General features: G+C 45.8%; 1 protein-coding gene across 1 annotated transcript in view; it reads right to left on the bottom strand.

Moving 5' to 3' along the window:
• The window catches only part of RPH3A (rabphilin 3A), a 322,955-nt gene extending 307,416 nt beyond the window's left edge, over positions 1-15,539 (bottom strand). The window contains exon 1 of the mRNA XM_030821441.1: positions 15,317-15,539. The gene's annotated coding sequence lies outside the window, so the exon portion shown is untranslated. The remainder of the gene's footprint in view (positions 1-15,316) is intronic.
• Between the last annotated feature and the right edge of the window lie 289 nt (positions 15,540-15,828).

The raw sequence follows: 15,828 nt of genomic DNA, 5'->3' as shown, positions 1-15,828 counted from the left end.
ACAACATGGGCTTTCCGGTATTCTATGGCTTATGGGATTCTAACACCAGAGAGAAAGGACCTGCTCAAGGTCACTGGGTGAAAGGTGATTGAGTCAAGACTGGAATCCTCATTCAGCAGGGTGGTCTCCGAGGCTGGTGGCTGCAAGAGCTCAGTGGAAACAGCCACACTGAAGTGCCACTCCAGCTGTGCCACTCACTGGCTCTGTGACCCTAGGCAAATCCGTTGTCCTCTCTGAGCCTGTTTTCTCAGTACTAATGGGTGAAAATCATAGATGAAGAAATCAGTGTCATGTAAATGAAATCAGTTAAAGTCTATGATGCAAGCGGTCCAGAGCCTGGCCCCATTATTATTTTCTTTTACTTTTTTTTTTTTTTTTTTTTTGAGATGGAGTCTTGCTCTGTCACCCAGGCTGGAGTACAGTGGCATGATCTCAGCTCACTGCAACCTCCCCATCCTGGGTTCAAGCGATCCTCCTGCCTCGGCCTCCCAAATAGCTGTGATTACGGGTGTGCACTATCACGCCCAGCTAATTTTTATATTTTTAGTAGAGATAGAATTTCACTGCGTTGGCCAAGCTGGTCTTGAACTCCTGACCTCAAGTGATCTGCCCACCTCAGCTTCTCAAAGTGCTGGGATTACAGGCATGAGCCACCACAATTTACTATTTTTTCATTCCACAAATATTTATTATGCATCTTCTGTGTTCCACTTACCAGGGATACAGACAAGGTCCCTGCCCTCATGGAGCAAATGGTGCAGGGGGCAGGGGAGACAGACAAGAGACAAATGAACAAATGGATTTATAAAGTATTCATTGCTGTGATTAAAAAGAAATAAAGCAAGCCAGAGATGGCTAGAAAGTGAGAGGAGGTGTAATGTTAAACAGGTTGGTCAGGGGAGGTGTCAAGTATGTTAAGACCTGGAGGAAATGGGAGAGCCAGGCGAATCTCCCAGGGAAGAGAATTCCAGGCTGAGGGAACAGCCAATGCAAAGGTCCTGAGGCAGGGCATGTTCTTAGAGATGTTCGAGGAACAGCAAGGAGGCCGTGGTGGTTGGAACTGAGAGATTAAGGGTTGTTTTTATTTGTTGCAGGAGCAGAGTTGAGGACAGATAACTAGGGATGGGGAGTTAAATGGGCTGAAGTCACCAGGAATTTGATTAGCCCTAAGGAGGAGAGAAAGCACAGTTTATAAGAGGAAGCCTGAGAACAAAGTTGAGAGGCAGGAATAAGGTGGGCCAGTGAGCAGTGAGGCCTGGGCAGGAGCTTTGGGTGTACCAACCCTCCTGGGTTGGCCCCCACTTCCCCCTCTAGCCTCATCTCTCAATAATTCTACTAATCGCCCCCTCTACCAGCCTGGTCTTCTTCCTTCATCCATACCAGAAACCCTGTGTTTCTCCTGCCTCAAGGCCTTTGCATATGCTGTTCCTCCTGCCTGGAACACTCTCCCTGCTTCCCCCAAGAATCCCACTCCTTTCTCCTCCCCCAATTTAATCACTGTCCAACCTTCAGATTTCACTTTAGGTGTCTGTACCTCCAAGTAGTCTTCCAGATTCCCCCAGCTGAATTACAGCCCCTTTAGAATGTTCCTGGTACCCCTGTGCTGCTCCACATGTCACACTGTGGTCTAATTGCCAGGTTACCATCTGCCTCCTATGTCCACTGGCTTCTTGGTAAGGGCAGAGTGGGATCTGGGTTCAGTTCTACACCCACAGGCCCCACACCCCCAGAAAACGGGCTTAACTGGCCTTGGAGAAGACAAAGTGCAGCTGCTGAGAATGCGGTGGAGACAGAGAAAGAGCGAGGCAGGAGGGCTCGCAGGATCTAAATAATGCACCCAGGCATTGAGCGTCTCTTTGAATTTGAGTTTATATATTGATATGATTTGGCTGTGTCTCCACCCAAATGTCATCTTGAATTGTAGCTCCCATAATCCCCACATGTTGTGGGAGGGACCCCATGGGAGATAATTGAATCATGAGAGCAGGTTTTTTCCCATGCTGTTTTCATGATAGTGAATAAGTCTCACAAGATCTGATGGTTTCATATATGGCAGTTGCTCCCCTGCATGCACTTTCTTGCCTGTCATCATGTAAGACATGCCTTTGCTCCTCTTTCACCTTCCGCCATGATTGGGAGGCCTCTCCAGCTATATAGAACTGTGAGTTCATTAAATCTCCTTTCCTTTATAAATTACCCAGTCTCAGGTGTGTTTTTTTTTTTTTTTTTTTTTTTTTTTTGAGACGGAGTCTGTCTCTGTCCCCCAGGCTGGAGTGCGATCTCGGCTCACTGCAAGCTCCGCCTCCCGGGTTCACGCCATTCTCCTGCCTCAGCCTCCCGAGTAGCTGGGACTACAGGCGCCCGCCACCATGCCTGGCTAATTTTTTGTATTTTTAGTAGAGACAGGGTTTCACCGTGTTAGCAAGGATGGTCTTGATCTCCTGACCTCGTGATCCGCCCGCCCCGGCCTCCCAAAGTACTGGGATTACAGGCTTGAGCCACCGTGCCCAGCCTCAGGTGTGTCTTTATTATTATTAGCAGCATGAGAACAGACTAATACATCTACATTTCCACAGTCCACTCCATTTAATGGTATGCATAAAAGGATTGTTTTTGTTCGTTCATTTGCTTAACAAATATTTCTCGAGCAACTTAATTGTGCCCAGCAATAAAAGGAACGATAGACATTATAGAGGCACTAATCTCAATTCCATATACCTCAGTTCTCTCAATGAAAGCATTCACTCAGCCACCTCGATGTGCCTAGCATGAGCAGGAAACACAGAACTGTGAAAGGCACTTTCTTTCCTTCAAGAAGATTATAATCTAGATTTTTGAAGAGTTCACCTTGTAAGAAGGAGTCGAAGCCAAGAACAAACCTCCAACATTCACCGAGGGCTCACAGTGAACGAGGAGCTCTGCTAAGCGCTTTTATCCATTGTCTTAGCCTTCTGCTCAGCCCCCCATGCACCCACTCATTCATTCAACAGATGCACCATAAACTTTCCATGTGCCAAACACTGCTCTAGTTCCCAGAGGTTCAGCAATGACCAAGACAAATTCTCTAATCTCACATAGATGACCTCTATAGAAGGAAACAAACAAAAAATAAATACAAAATATAAGGTCAGGAAGTCATAAATGAGATAAAGAAAAATAAAGCATAAGGGGCTGTGATGCTGTACAAAAACCTGAATGAAATAAGAGAGCCAACCACACAAGACAAACGTTCCAAGCAGAGGGAACAGCCAGCACAAAACCCTATCAGGTAGGTTACTACCATTGCCACTTCCCAGATAATAAAACTGGACTAACTCTAAGACCCAGAGAGGTTAAGCAATTATCCAAGATCACATAGCTGGGAAGTGACGAAATTCAGATTTCAATCCAAGTCTGATTCCAGAGCTCATGATTGTCATCATTATGTCATACTTTCACTCTCAGAAGAACTGTATTGACTATGGATTTGCCTTTGCACACTGCACTAGCTATATCCTAAAGAAACTGATACATATTTTTATTACCTTTCTCTAAATATTTCATAATTTCAGTGTGATTTCCCTGTGACCCAAGAGTTGACTCAATGAGGTTCCAAATTTCCACAAATCAGAAGGGACTTTTGTCTTTCTCAAAGGAAACAAGGGTTAAATCAAACTCAGTGGAGATGATTCGCAATACTTATATTGCATTTTATAGTTTATAAAGCACATGTATTCTTCTTCATCAAAACCCAATAAAATGAATTAGATGGGAAAGTAGCCTTCTCATTTTACATAGCTCAGAAATGTAAATTCCTAACCCAAGAAGAGACAACTAGCAAGTGGCCAAAATAACTTCACACTATACCCTACTGCAGCTCCATAAGGGATCTACCATGTAGAATTTGATGCTCAACTCCTGAGATATATAGGAGATGGTATGTGTGGTAGTGAACAGTAGCCTCTGAAGTTCCCCTGAGGTCCAAATCCTCATATTCCCACTTAGAAGTTGTGAATGTCTTCATCTCTCTATGCCTCAGTTTCCCTAACTGTAAAATGGCCATAAATAGTAGGACCTTCTTCATAAGATTGTTGGGAAGATTACATGAGGACATGGTTTCCATCATTCCTAAAATGAAATACAAACACCCTACTATGCACAGGGCCTGTGCAAAGTCATAGGCAAGGCTGCAAGTGACCTGGCCCCTACCCCCCTGTCTGCACACTCCCTCTAGCTTCATTCCCCTGCTTGATCTTCTTGTAATACTCTTAGCTTATTCCAGCCTCATAGCCTTCACCCTTGCCATGCCTTCTTCCTGGAACATTTTCCTCACAAATCTCATGCCTTACTCCCTCACTGCATCCAGGTCCTTACTCAAATGCCTTTTCAGATGGCCTGACATCCCCCTTCCTGTATTTCTGTCCCCTCACCACGGCTATATTTGCCTTCACAGCACTTAGCACAACCTGCAAGTTACTTATTAGCTAATTTGTGTATTGCCTGCCTTCCGTGCAGGTAGAAGAGTCCCATGAGAACTGGAATTTGGTTTATTTTATTCATTACTTTGTCCCCAATACCTCCAGCAGCTAATAAATAAATAGTGGTTTTATTAATACAAGCGTGGAGGGCACAGCACAGGGTAGAATGGGGAGAACTCTGAGCTCCTCACCTGCTACATCACCTGAAGCAGCTCAACCTTTATATGACACATCAGATTTCACTGGGGAAGAATTTCACGGATTTTTTTCTTTTTACATATGAAAAGTAATCATATGGATGAGACTACCAGCATCAGACTTACCTTGAGGCACTTGCTAAAAATCCCCAATCCACACCTCCACCTCCTTGGTCCCACAGAATTTCTGGGGGATCCAAGAATCTGCATATCAACAAGCACCCTGGGTAGTTCCTAAACAATTTAAAGTTTGAGTTCTACTTATCTAGAGGGCTCTTGGTCCTTATTGAATCTCAACATCAGGATTTGAGGTGTGTTGATTCTCTAGAACATTCCTTTTGGCACACAAGTGCACTGCCTGGCCATTTTAACCAACTTTTTTCTTCTTTGAGACAGAGTTTCACTCTGTCGCCCAGGCTGGAGTGCAGTGGCACAGGATCTCGGCTCACTGCAAACTCTGCCCCCCGAGTCCAAGCGATTCTCCTGCCTCAGCCTCCCGAGTAGCTGGAACTACAGGCACACACCACCACGCCCGGCTAATTTTTGTATTTTTAGTAGAGACGGGGTTTCACCATGTTGGCCAGGCTGGTCTCGAACTCCTGACCTCTAGTGATACACCTGTCTCAAACTCCCAAAGTGCTGGATTACAGGTGTGAGCCACCACGCCCAGCGTAACCTTTTCAAGAAACGGGACTCAATGTGCAGTGATGAGGCCATCCAGGTTTTCAACTGGGAAGTCTCCCTTAGTGAATATCACTATGTGGGAAATCATCAGAGAAAACTTGACTGAAACTGACTATAATCAACTTGATTGGATTGAAGGATGCAAAGTATTGTTCCTGGGTGTATCTGTGAGGGTGTTGCCAATGGAGATTAACATTTGTGTCAGTGAACTAGGAGAGGCAGACCCACCCTCAATCTGGGTGAGCACCACCTAATCAACTGCTGGCGGCTTCGATAAAAGCAGGCAGAGGAAAGTGGAAGGACTACACTGGCTGAGTCTTCCGGCCTGCATCTTTCTCCCCTGCTAGATGCTTCCTGCCTTTGAACATCGGACTCCAAGTTCTTCAGCGCTTTCCGACTCCTGGACCTACACTAGTGGTTTGCCAGGGGCTCTTGGGCCTTTGACCCCTGACTGAAGGCTGCACTGTGAGCTTCCCTACTTTTGAGGTTTTGGGACTCAGACTGGCTTTCTTGCTTCTCAGCTTGCAGACAGCCTATCGTGGGACTTCACCTTGTGATAGTGTGAGTCAATACTCCTCAATAAACTTCCTTTATATATACATCTATCCTATTAATCCTGTCCCTCTAGAGAACCCTGACTAATACACTGTCCCTCTGCACACGTGCATACTTCAAAGCCTCAAACAAACAATAATTGGCTCCCCTTGGCGTTCTCAGTTTTGTTCATTCCTTCCCGGGAAAGCCACTTCACATAAAGCGGAAGTAAGTAATTTAAAGTTCCATCCTTAACAACAACTGCAGGAGCTCTTGCCGCACTGTGAGACCATCAAGGGTGTGCCCCCATGGAGCAATTCTGTCCCTGGACTTCTGAGCCATCACACCCAGGAATGACGCCTGAGGTCCCCACTCCTCCAGAGGCGGCCCCTGTGTTTGGACCACACCCCCAGCCTGACAGTTAATTGGATCAGAAGTAGACCATGTGACCCTGGCTGGACCAATCAGATTCTTTCTCCTAGATTGAGGCGGGAGGTGTTAGTTCACGCTCAAATATCTGAAAACCCAGCAACTTCCGGGGCCCTGGAGCATAGAGAACGGTGTCAGAGTGAGGGGCATGATGTTGCCAGGAGTGTAGATATGAACAGAAACATCTGGTTCCCTTGCTCCTGCTCTTAGGTTCCCTGTGGTGTCCAGATATTCTTAACTCTATTCTCCTTTTGTGTTCAACCTTCATTAAATCTATTCCCGAAGAGACCCCAAAATACAAAGTCTCAGATATTTACATGTGAAAGACCCAACAGGGCCTGATAGTTTTTGTGATGCTGCAGACTTCTTTGAACCTTGGTTTCCCAGTTTTCTGCAGCCATAATTGCTTCTGAGTCCCCTCCCACCAACCTAGGGTCAATCAGAGAATTTTAAGAGCCTCAGAGTCCATAAAGACTCTATAATTTAGCCCTTTAACTTATGTATTTATTTATTTTTTTGAGACAGGGTCTCACTCTGTCACTCAGGCAGGAGTGCAATGGCACGATATCAGCTCACTGCGACCTCCACCTCCTAGGCTCAAGCAATTCTCCTGACTTGGCCTCACGAGTAGTTGGGACTACAGGCATCTGCCACAACCACCTGGCTAATTTTTGTATTTTTAGTAAAGATGGGGTTTCACCATGTTGGTCAGGCTGGTCTCGAACTGCTGACCTCAAGTGATCCGCCCGCCTAGGCCTCCCAACGTGCTGGGGTTACAGGCCTGAGCCACCGCACACGGCCAGCCCTTTAATTTTGTAGATTATAAACTGAGGCATGGATATGGGATGTAGTTTGCTCAAGGCCACACAGCAATTGAATAGTAAGGCTGGAAGAGGAACCCAAGTCTCCTGGCTCTTAATGCAGAGCTGCCGCTAGACATTAGGGAAATGCAAAGGATGGTTCCTTCTTCCTTCCATCCCTTTATCAATCTCCTCCTTTTCTTCTATTTTTTTTTTAAATACAGATGTTTCTAGGAGGGCGAATATGGGGGCAAGGAGAGGAATATAGTGCTTCAGAGGTCAAACTCTTGGATAAAGAGAAACTTGGCGCAAATCCTATTCCCTATCTGACCTTGAGAAAAGAACTCAACTTTTCTGTGCCTCAGTTTCCTCAACTGCAAAATGTTGAAAATAGTGACTTCAGAGGGGCTGTTGTAAGGATGGAATGAGACAGTGGACAATACCTGGCACTATTGAACAAACTCTTAAAACAGTAGCTGTTATTATTGTCATTGATGATAATGTCATTATTAGCCACGCAGACAAAAAAACTCAATGAAAATTAGGTCATACCTAAAAGAAGTGAGGCTGCAGGCAAGTGAGTACTTAATAAAGCTTGAAAGTCAGAGTTACCTCCCAGCCACTCTCCTCCCTCTGACATACAGTCAATTCAGTTATGGGAGGCAAAGTAAGTTTTAATTCCAGGGAAAATTCACGAAGCCACCCACCCAGCAAGTTTCTGGGGCATTTATCCATGTTTGCCAGGAAACACAAATAGAACCATTGAAAGAGCCATAAACTCAAGGAAAATAAAAAGATGGAGAAATATTCATGAACAAAGATATGCATCACAAATAGCCATAAGAGAAAAGCTGGCATCAACAAAAATGTCTGCCAACCAGAGAGTGGTTATGTAAATCCAGACATGGCCACTCAATGAAATATTACATACACATTAAAAATGTTGTTCGTGGCCAGGCTCACACCTGTAATCCCAGCACTTTGGGAAGCCGAGGCAGGTGGATCACTTCAGCCCAAGAGTTCAAGACCAGCCCGGGCAACATAGTGAAACCCCATCTCTACAAAAAATACTAAAAAAAATAATAATAATAAAAGCTAGCTGGACATGGTGGTGCTTGCCTGTAGTCCCAACTACTTGGGAGGCTGAGGTAGAAGGATTGCTTAAGTCCAGGAGGTCAAGGCTGCAGTGAGCTATGATCACGACACTGCACTTCAGCCTGGGCAACAGAGGGAGACCCTATCTCAAAAAAAAAAAAAAATGTTTTTCATGGCCAGGCATGGTGGCTCATGCCTGTAATCCCATCACTTTGGCAGGCCGACGTGGGAGAATTGCTCAAGCCCAGGAGTTGGAGGCTGCAGTGAGCTACAATTGCACCAGTGCACTCCAGCCTGGGTAACAGAGTGAGACCCTGTCTCTAAAAAATCATCATCATCATAATGTTCATGAAGACAGGCAAGACACAGAGACATGCTTAGGAGGAAATAAAAAAAGGATACAAAACTGTCGTGCACAATATAAACAATCATGATGTGTGAAATTATATATCAAAAAAAGACAAAGAAAATTGCCCCGAAGTGTTCACATTGGTTCTTCGGATGATGGAATTGTGGATAGTTTTCACTTATCCTTTTTTGATTTTTTCCAAATTGTTTAATGAGTTTGCCCTCTTCATAACAAGAAAAAAAATATTAAAATTGAAACGTTTGTTGGTAGGTGTGTCAAGGAATCTTAGATCTGCGAAAAACATTAGAGGTCATCTGGTCCAAAACGTCTTATTCAATGGAGAAAGAAAATAAGCCCAGAGAAGTTGAATAACTTTCACAGGGTCACGTAGCTGGTGAGCAGCAAAAGTGGGACTGAACACGTGTGTCTTCAGTATCAGTTCAGCTTTGGTTCAAGCACAACAGATTACTAACCCAGGCATAGTATAGAGGGAAGGAAAACTAAACAGAAAGGGAAATGGGAAAGAAAGAGGGAAAGAAGGCAGGAAGGGAGAGCAGGAGGGAGAGAAGGAAAATCCTAAAACACTTCCCAAGATACCTACTTCTTTTCCCCCCAAATATTTTGAGTCATTTGTGGACCTGCTCATTTCCATAAAGGCTGAATAATCTTAATTTTGTCAAGACTCTTAATATGGTTTGGCTGTGTCCCCATCCAAATCTTAAATTATGGCTCCCATAATTCCCACGTCATGGGAGGGACCCAGTGGGAGGTAATTGAATCATAGGGGCAGGTCCTTCCCATGCTTTTCTCATGATAGTGAATAAGCTTCATGAGGTCTGATGGTTTTATAAAGGGGAGTTCCCTTGCACATGCTTTCTCTCTGGCCTGCCACCATGTAAGACGTCCCTTGCTCTTCCACCGTGATTGTGAGGCCTCCCCAGTCATGTGGAACCATGAGTCAATTAAATCTCTTTCCTCTATAAATTACCCAGTCTCAGGTATGTCTTTATTAGCAGCATGAGAACAGACTAATACAACTCTGCTAAACATTCTTCCTCACTAATATTCTCCCAAGGTAAGAAAACTTGCAGGAAGTAACCAAGGAACAATTTTTGCCTTCTAATTTAATTACCACAGTTCTTGTCTATTAGAGTACTCACCAAGAACTTGGATTTAAATGTTCCCCGCAAAGCCAGTGTGGAATGCAGTGGACTCGGTATCAAGAAAATTTAATTTTGAATGTCAGTGTAATTCCTACAGGAAAACACTCTTCTGTAATTTACCTTCCCAATCCATTAGTGCTTTGACAGTGTAGGGATTTGATATTTTAGTCACATCTTGCAAACCAATCTGCACAAATTGGTTCATAAAAAGACTATCTTGACTAAACTACATTAAAGTGCAAACCAGCTAACTTCCCCAACTCGTCCCCGCCCTCAAATACCGTATACAAAAGACAAGACAGGCCAGGCACGGTGGCTTACGCCTGTAATCCCAGCACTTTGGGAGGCCGAGGTGGGCAGATCACGAGGTCAGGAGATCGAGACCATCCTGGCTAAAAAGGTGAAACCCCATCTCTACTAAAAATACAAAAAAAAAAAAAAAAAAAATAGCCGGGCATGGTGGCGGGCACCAGTGGTCCCAGCTACTCGGGAGGCTGAGGCAGGAGAATGGCGCAAACCCGGGAGGCGGAGCTTGCAGTGAGCCGAGATTGCACCACTGCACTCCAGCCTGGGTGACATTGTGAGACTCCATCTCAGAAAAAAAAAAAAAAAAAAAAAGACAAGACAAAAGTGTCTGCTAAGTCCTTGGTTAAAAATGGCCTCACCTGGAGAGCACGCTTTTATAGTCATGCCCTTTTAAGAAGGGCATGGGAGATGGGAAAGACAGGGGGTGGGGAGATACAGAAAGACAGAGATAAAAAGAAAGAAAGTTTTTTATGTTAAATCCAGAGAGACGTGGAGAGAGAGGCAGAGAACAGAGACAAAATGATTGAGACAAAGAGGCAAAGAGATAAAAATAGTGAATGAGAGACAGACAGGAAGACAAACTGACAGAGAGAGAAAGAGATAGAAATAGACACTGTATCTGTTTTTGTTCCTCTCTCTATCCATAGCACCCTAGACAGCCCTTAGCCTATAGTAGAGGCTTCTTGTATATGTGTTTACTTCATCAGCTAATTAATGAGTCGGTGAGAGAGTGAATGAAATAACTGGAAATATGTCAAAATCGAGATTAGAAATATGAAGATGGGGGAATGACATAAGAAACAACTTGACCAGTTATGGTGGTGCACACCTGTGGTCCCAGCTACTCAGGAGGCTGAGGCAGGAGGATGGCTTGAGCCCAAGAGGTCAAGGCTGCAGTGAGCCATGATCACACCACTGCACTAGAGCCTGGGTGACAGAGTGAAACCCTGTCTCCAAAAAAATTAAAAAGAAGACAGAAAAGAAACAGCTAAGGGAGTTGGCAGTAGTCATCTCTAGGGATGGACCAGGAACAGAGGAACAGAAACTAATATTTTGTTATAAATATGTTATAATCTGACTTTTAAACTATGTACTTGTATGACTTTGATGCAATACAGCTAATCTTTTAAACAAGATCATAAAAATTAAACATAATGGCTTTACCAGAATTTTTGTTTAATACAAGAGGAAAGATGAAAAGGAGCAAGAGGAGTTTTCCAAATGGTGAAAATTTGGGGAGAGAAGGTGAGGGAGGAGGCATTCTGGAGGGCAGTTCATGAAGTTCAAATGATACGGGTGCCCACAGATTAATTCTGAGAAAAGTAATCCCTGGGATACTTTGTTCTGAAAGGTCTGTTTGAGCCGTGCTTTGGGTGAAGACAGCTCTGCCACTGTGGTCGCTATGGGACTCAGAATCGGTGCTCAAGCCAAAAGCAGCCAATCAGGACATGAGGGGGAGACCACAAATGAAACTCTGCCCAATGGAAGTGCGACCTATTTGACAGTGGTAAATCCAACCAATCAGATCCACTCTTGGAAAGTATAAAAGATGCCATGGGATTGGGGGAGGCTGTCTATGAATCTCTTGAAATTGTATACAAAAAAAGTATGTGCTGTAGTTTCCCAGGCACGATAACTTTAATCAGATTTTCAGAGAAACCTATGATGAAGAAAGAGGAAGAACTAGTAAAATAATAAATTTTTTTACATTTTTTAATTGGAAGATTTCATGTAAAAAAATCTAGATTTCCAACTTCCCAAAACATACAGTAACATAGAACCTGTAATTTTTCATGGTAATATTGCCCAGAGCTGAGTTGCTGCTGCTCCTGTAGATGGAGCATGTGTTCCCGACTCACTATATTCTTGTATTTTCTGGCTCTGCCTGCTTCAGTTGTTGACATTTCATGCTCGGACCCTGTAGGCAGTTGACTTTGCAACTCCTAGCTGTCAGAAAGTGGCTAGTTCAGACTAAAATGTAAGTGGTTGCTATGTTCACATTTTTGCAATAGGAGCTTATTGAACCCATCAATCCCTAATGAAGTTCGTAGGGCACATCACTGAGTCCTTCTTGGGCCATGTTTTGGTTCAGGTAGAACCAAAATGACAGAAATCTAGTTCTGGCCATTCTACCTCCCAAAGATTTACAATCCTCTGTAGGATTTTCCCAGATTTCTCTCCATTCTGTTTTTGTTGTTTTGTTTTGGGTTGGTTTCTTAGGAAGTTTTTTGTTTTGTTTTGTTGCTTTTTGAAGACTCATTATTAGTTGCTGGATTCTGGCCCCCTAGCAAAAGGTGAAGTCAGTAGCACCCTTTGATTGACTCATACTCTTAAAAGCTTGTTTTCTTCCCAGGCTCTGAGGTAACAGTCACAGACAGCCACTATTGCTGGGGTCATGCTGCCAGAAACCCTGTTACCTTTGCATAATAAAAAGCTGCACTGTTTGAAACTGTCTCATGCTGGGATCATTTTCCTAGCCGCTTGACACCCACATAGGGACAAAATGACTTTGAATTCAGGGGTGGCAGCGAGGAAAACAAAGGTGTCCTATGTCAGAGTCTGTGCTGCTCTTTATCCTACAAGCTTGAGAACAGTGACTTCCATTACAACTCAGAGGGGAAGAGAGATTTCTTGCCTGAGGCGGGTGTCTAAGAGACTGAATCTCTACTTTACTTGAGTTAATTACATTTGATTCAGTACTTCCTGAATATCATTATGTGAAATGCAGTATGTGTGACATGTGGGGATACAAGAATGAGGAAGACAGAGCCACAGCTCCCAAAAAACTTGAAGACTAGGCCAGGCACAGTGGCTCACACCTGTAATTTTAGCACTTTGGAAGGTCAAGGCGAGAGGATTGCTTAAGCCCAGGAGTTCAAGACCAGCCTGCCTAACAAAGTGAGGCCCCATCTCTACAAAAAAAAAAAAAAAAAATAGCTGGGCATGATGGTGTCAGAAGCATTTGAATCAGAGCAACTCCATCTTGAATAGGGGCTGGGTAAAATAAGGCTGAGACCTACTGAGCTGCATTCCCAGGAGGTTAGGCATTCTAAGTCACAGGATGAGATAGGAGGTCGGCACAAGATACAGGTCACAAAGATTTTGCTGATGAAACAGCGTACGGTAAAGAAGCCAGCCAAAACCCACCAAAACCAAGATGGCGACCAAAGTGACCTCTGATCATCCTCACGGCTTATTATACGCTAATTACAATGCATTAGCATGCTAAGAGACACACTCACCGGCAGCATGACAGTTACAAATACCATGGCAACATCAGGAAGTTACCCTACTTGGTCTAAAAAGGGGAGGAACCCTCAGTTCTGGAAATTGCCTACCCCTTTCGTGGAAAATTCATGAATAATCTGCCCCTCGTTTACCATATAACCAAGATGTAACAATAAGTATAAGCAGCTGTGCAGCCCATGCTGCTGCTCTGCCTATGGAGTAGCCATTTTTTATTCCTTTATTTTCTTAAAAAACTTGCTTTCACTTTACTCTGTGGACTCGCCCCAAATTTTGTTTTGCATGAGATCCAAGGACCCTCTCTTGGGATCTGGATCAGAATCCCTTTCCTGTGTTACTAGCTTCCCAGGAGGCTGAGGCAGAAGGATAGCTTGAGCCCGGGAGGTCAAGACTGCAATGAGCCATTTTCATGCGACTGCACTCCAGCCTGGGTGACAGAGAGAGATTCTATCTCAAAAAAAAAAAAAAAAAAAGAACATTTCTATTGAAAAAAAAATACAATAATTTAAAAAAAAAGTTTTATAAGAGGGAATAGCTCAGGGTCCCAGGGCCCTGACAAGAGTAAGACCAGTGTGAACACTGTCATTTTTATTGTATAGCCACACCTTCCAAAAGAAAATTCTTCCCTCCACCCAAATTCTTCTCTCCACCAAATTATGTGGGGCCGGATCTGAGCTTCAGGGGTGTGAAAATAAGAACTTAGGGCTGGGTGCAGTGACTCATGCCTGTAATCCCAGCACTTTGGGAGGCCAAGGCAGGCAGATAACCGGAGGTCAGGAGTTTGAGACCAGCCTGGTCATCATGGCAAGACCCCATCTCTACTAAAAATACAAAAATTAAGGCCGGGTGAAGTGGCTCAAGCTTGTAATACCAGCACTTTGGGAGGCCGAGGCGGGTGGATCACCTGAGGTCAGAAGTTTGAGACCAGCCTGGCCAACATGGTGAAACCCCATCTCTACTAAAATATACAAAAATTAGCCAGGCATGGTGGTGCATGCCTGTAGTCCCAGCTACTCAGGAGGCTGAGACAAGAAATTGGACAGTCTGGCCACACAGGGTCTGCAATCCTGCCTGGCAGCTGTAAGTCTCCCTGGTGGGGCTCCTGGTGACCCCCACAGCTCAACTGCTCAGCACAGCAGCGTGGTTAAGAGCCAGGACTCTGGAGCCGCCTGCCTGGAGTCCCATCCTGACTTGGCACTTGCTACTCATGTGATCTTGGGTAAGTTACTTTCACCTTGCCTACCTGTTTCCCTATCTGTAAAATCAGGGTCATCACAGGTAGCAAGTTCAGGGAGCGTGGTGAGGATTCAATGAATGAACAACTCCAGACAGCGCCTGGTGCGTAGTTGAAACCAGGTAAGAGTTGGGCCCATTGTGCATCTGCCTGGCCCTGTGTGCATCTGAGTTTGCAACACCTGGTTTAGGAGGTGAAATCAAAAGGATATATTGTCAGGATGGGGTTGGGGTGTGGGGCGGAGACGCCCTCTGATTAACTATGGAAACCTTGATCCAGGGAACGTGCTATGACCTGGAGTGGGAGTGAGGATGCGGGTAAAAATCAGACACACTGTCTCTCTAGTGCCCAGATTTCAGCACTTTCTGAGTTTCCCGTCTTCCTATCCCTTCGAAAGATCCTTGACCAAAGCCTGACGCAGGGTCCCAGCCGGCTCCAGGAGAGGCACACATCGAGCCTGGGTAAAAGTGCACATCGACACCCCGTGGCTACCAGAGAGGAGCTACCTTCGCGGCAGCCACCCCGCGACCACCTGTTCCCCTCTCGGAGACTCGCAGGAGCAGCCACGTTGGGGGGCCTTGCCGGACCTGCCCCTCAAAATCCCAAAGGATAGCGTGGGTCCTGCGCCGTCTCCCCGCCCCCAAGTCCCTCGTCGCCCCACCCCCGGTTCTAGCGCATCCTCCCATTCCAGCAGCCCCATTCCGGGAGGCAGCGTCCAGCGTCCCGGCCGCGCCCCCACGGGACCCCCCACGAACGCCAGCCAGTGCGTGCTGCAGCTCGGGAGGGCAGGACCTGATGGCCCGCAGCCCCCGCCCGCCTTACCGGCCTGCAGCGTTGGTGGGCCCGTCCCTCCGCCGCCTCCAGCGGTGTCGCCTCTGCCACCGCTGCCACCACCGCGGCAAAGCCACCCGCGCGTGACCCTCGAGCACCAACACCACCCTTCACTCAGCTCTGCCCTTAAATGTGGAAACAGCCCACGATCCTCATCCCCCCACTAAAGGGAAGCTCAGAAAGGGTTAACAAGCCAAGATCAAGGGTTAGGAACACCACTGCCGCCTTCCTCCACCACCCGCCTACCTTCTCCATCGCCCCTCTCCCTCCTCTTCCTCCCTCTCCCTCCTCCACCTTCACCACCCCTCTCCCTCCTCCACCTTCATTACCCCTTCTCCCTCCTCCACCACCCCCTCCATCCTCCATCTTCATCACTCCCTCTCCCACCCTCTCTCCCTCCTCCACCACCCCCTCTCCCTCCTCCACCTTCATCACCCCCACTCCCTCCTCCATCTTCATCACCCCCTCTCCCTCCTCCACCACCCCCTTCTCCCTCCTCCACC

This window comes from Nomascus leucogenys, chromosome 10 (genome assembly GCF_006542625.1).
Source record: "Nomascus leucogenys isolate Asia chromosome 10, Asia_NLE_v1, whole genome shotgun sequence".
Taxonomy (NCBI): Eukaryota; Metazoa; Chordata; class Mammalia; order Primates; family Hylobatidae; genus Nomascus; species Nomascus leucogenys.
The sequence above is the reverse complement of the archived record's forward strand: the minus strand, read 5'-3'. Positions and strand labels throughout refer to the sequence as shown.